The sequence below is a fragment of the Eschrichtius robustus genome, chromosome 9 (assembly GCF_028021215.1).
Source record: "Eschrichtius robustus isolate mEscRob2 chromosome 9, mEscRob2.pri, whole genome shotgun sequence".
Classification (NCBI taxonomy): Eukaryota; Metazoa; Chordata; class Mammalia; order Artiodactyla; family Eschrichtiidae; genus Eschrichtius; species Eschrichtius robustus.
Window position 1 is genome coordinate 34,299,046 of NC_090832.1, and position 4,345 is coordinate 34,303,390.

At 33.6% G+C, this 4,345-nt stretch overlaps 1 pseudogene; it reads right to left on the reverse strand.

Moving 5' to 3' along the window:
- Positions 1–3,375: 3,375 nt before the first annotated feature.
- Positions 3,376–3,525, reverse strand: LOC137769727 (U2 spliceosomal RNA; annotated as a pseudogene).
- Between the last annotated feature and the right edge of the window lie 820 nt (positions 3,526–4,345).

Here is a 4,345-nt window from a genome sequence, read left to right on the forward strand (position 1 = left end):
GAGATATTGTAGTATATTGACAACAGTTTGCCATCTAGAGTCAGCCTAAGTTACCTCACCGGGTTTTTATATTAGATGATGTAGGTAAGTACTCAGTCCTTTATATGTGTTTTGCTAAATAAACAAGCGATAAAAACTTTCACTTTCCTCTACATGAGTTGATAACTGAAGGATATCCTTCAAATATATAAAATAATTTACTTTTAAATGAAATGAAAGAAAAAAAGAACGCACAAGGGTAATTATATGTCTTGGTTTATTTACATGTTCAATGTTAATCTCTATAAAGTAGGGATTCCATATCCCATATACTGACAGTAATGTCATAGAATTTAAAAGTATAACGTCATCCCTAATGACTTTTAAAAAGTTTATTTTTAAGTGCTAATAATGAGTCTTTCATTGGTGATCTCAAGTCTCTTTTTAAACATATTTTTGTTCAGATTTTACATTTTTAATTTTGAATCCCGTCTTTTTCAAAATCTGTGGTTTTGCATAAAAGGCATAATAAGTTATAAAACTAATAAAATATGTTCTTAGCTGGAGGAATAGTTGTTACTTCAAGGAGAAACCCCACAGGTGGCACTTTAAAATGAGTAATAAAAGGAGTTTAAAAAGAGGGACAAAACAGAGGATATGAAACCAACCCCTACATCCCCTATCACTAGCGATGAATAAATAACTAAACCTAAAATAAGACCAAGGTAAGAAAATCTAAAATAAGCCATGCCCCCGAAATAAGTGCACTGAAGGGTTACAAGCAGAAAGAATTACTAATTTAAATATTCAATTTTTGGTTTCACAGATCCAGACTGTAATATAATCTTCATGCAGATTCTTTGAATGTGTCCTTCATGAACAGTTTGGGAAGTTTCTACACAGAGAATTGGGGGGTGGCGGGGGAGGCAAATCTAACTTGCATATACAGGATAAATACATACTTTTCCCATAAATTATATTTGGATGGGGGTACATTATTAAAGCAACATCACTTGAAACAAATATCAGAAAGCAGATTTTGTGTTTTGCAATAATTTTACACTGACTGAAAAGCTACAAAGGTTGGATCATAATCACTGAGACCCGGAGTGGAGCAGATGGATCATTATCTAAGCACACAGGCTAGACCAGCAGAGCGCAAGCATCTTTCTGCCCTTGGAGCTCTACGGGCCTTGTTAAGTAGGTAAATTTTCTGTATTATTCACCATAAAATGTCCTCACAAACAGCGTTATAAACAAGGACAAAACAGATGTGCACTTATATGTGTATATTCTCTATATACAACATTTCAAATGTATGCCTTGCAAATCATTTAGAGAAAAACTATAGTATAATTCCAGATGGCTGCTTAATTTTATCATGAAATTTATTTCAAAATCTTCATACATTTTACCACTGATAAACTATCATGGCAAAGATATATGTGATTGATTAAAATCGATGTTTACAGCAGGTGGTCAAATTACACAAATCTGCTTTGCTGTGAAGCTGTATTAAAAAACACTGCTCATAAAACTAATCTGCCATTTTAAGGAAACAGTTCGAGCCAATCCAGTAGCTGTTGCTTTCTTAAAAAATTTGACCATGCCCTACCAATATGCTAATACCCATCTGGGACATAATCCATTAAAATAATCCAAAGATGCCAAATGAAATGAGGACCAGATTCTTTCATTTGATGACCCAAAATAAGCTGAAAACATTTCTAAAGCTTTATTTTTCTCAACTATTTTATGTTAAGTTTTATATTATGTTGGAAACTTGTGAGCAAAATTTCATGCTGACCACAGAAACATTTAAATTCTCTTACACCAGGATTTGTAATATACTTAAGTAAGACTGGTGAATGTTTCCCAATATACCACCTGCCCACTCTAGTTCACAGAACCCAACACTATTTACAAAGATGGCATCTAGGGGATAAATAAATTATGCAGATGATAACGATCAGAAAATAAATGACTCCCATTGACTATCTCATGTTTGGTAACAGTGTTGATGGGAACAATGTAGTGACAGAACTGGATATCAAGATATGCCATCTACAGCTGGCTAGTAATATGCTGACGTCAGCTGTGCCACAAGCACAACCAAGTGGATCATTTTGTTAGAATTCATTACTAAAAATAAAATTAAAATAAAACAAATCAAAAGAAACTAAATAAAATAAATTGGTTTATATTTTAAAAGTCATAGATCTGACTTCAAGGAAATACTTATAAAATCTGGATTCCTATCAGAAACTCTGATTGTTGGGGGTAGAAAAAATGGGTGACCGGTTTTTGAATTTTTTTTTTTAGTTTAAATAAATTGAATTTTTAAAAAAGAAAAAAACCAGAAACTCTAAGGAAGTAATTTTTTTAAGTTTTCAAAATTTCGTCTCATGGAATTTTTAAAAATCTAGTTAATAAGTGTGTGTGCATAGCACTTATATATATAGCTATATATATTATTTTGGTGTATATATTTACATATATATTTTTTAGATGGCATTTTGGTTTTATCACTTTAGCAACATTGATATTGTCACAACACTTGCTGGTATAATTTGAAGTCTTTAACGTTACAGGAAAAAAAGTGCTATTAGGCTTCGGGAAAGACGGATAGGTTATAGTCCATAGGATACGGAACCACCAAATTTATATCCAAGTACAAGATGCTTTGAAGTTTCTTTATCATTTATTTGGCTAACTCCTTCCATTGCCTGTGGGCAACTTCACCTAAATTTAAATATGCACAATGTTTAGTAGGATTCTCTCTTTAAAGCTGAAAATTTGTTTCAGTTCTCATCCATCTAAGAACTTGCAACTTTGCTCTGTCCATCAAAGGAACTCTAGCATTTCTGGTCACAGAGTGGGAAACAATTTATACTCATGATACTTCCTTGGTACCTACAGGGTGAAGACTCAAATCCTCTACTAGGTATTCAAGACTCTTTTTCATTCATTCAACATTTATATTGAGTACAATTGCATCTGTTACAATGTAAGACTATCTACAATATATCCAATTTTATGACTCCTACTTTATTTTACACCTGTTTCATAAACACACACACACACACACACACACACACACATACACATAGCACTCAACTGGACTGACCTGCCTACTCCTTCCTCAAATACACTCTATTCCTTCCCATTATTGCTGTTTTCCACACACCATTTTAGGCAAGGATGACACTAAGCCAAAACACACAGACTCAGAATCCCTATCTTCAAGAAGACTGCAAGCTTCTAAGGGTAGAGACTTTCTTTGTTAAACTCTTAAAATCACTCTCTCAACAGTTCTCATTATTTCTCAATAATTACTTATTGGAAGAAGAAATACCTGTAATATATAAGATTATAAGAAGCTAATTTAATATGTTGCATGGGTGCCTTTAAATAAGCTGTACATAATAAACCATGGCACTACTACATAAAAATATTTTGAGGGTTTTATGCAGCATAATATCCCTTTTATTAAACTGATAATAAGAGATACTTCACTTGATCTTAGCCAAAAGACAGAGAAGCAATATAATATCTCCTTTAAATCCAATTGAAATAACTGCTCTGAAAATTGCAAAATTCATAGATTCTCACTGTCAGTGTTCATAGATTATTGTTTATTGAAAAGAGTAAAATATTCTTCAAGGCACATTTTTAAAATTCTAAATTTGCTTAACGCTATGAGTAATTATATAATCCAGCATCTTTAGTTTTAAGCCAAATCATTTCTCTATGCTTCTAAAAGTCAAATCTGTCCGATATCCCAGCATGATAAGTAACATCTATTAGTTTGGAGAGGATACACCTGCATGTGTAGTAGGTTCTGTTAAACATTCAGTATTCTCTTTGACAAATGACCAAGAGATTAGTTTATCTGGACACAGAATACCACAGTCTGGAACCCAGCAGTACATTGGAATGACCATTATTCTTCCAAAGCAAGTTAACCCATCTGTACAGAGCACACACTGGCCAGTGCTCCTGAACTGTCTCTTACCCTCCTTACTTGTGTCCAATTTCTGGGCCTCAGAAGGCAAATAGAGAATGCCAACAGAGATCTGTACTCCTTAAAGTCAAAATCAGGAGAGATTAAGCAGGGTTTAAGAATGAAGCAAGAGACTTTAAATGAAATTCTTTAAAAGACATATTTCTTTTCCTTTGTTCTCTTATTAAAAGAGTAATCCATGGAAGTTATGGAGCAAGGCAAGAGAGAAAAGGACAAGGCTGCCTCCACCTTAGCCCTTTTTCCCATGGCTGCTGCAGGTGTTTACTTGACCCAGACTCCCCCATGGCAACCTTACACAATGTTGTATAACTCTTATGACAAAGTCTCTTAAATCACCCAACT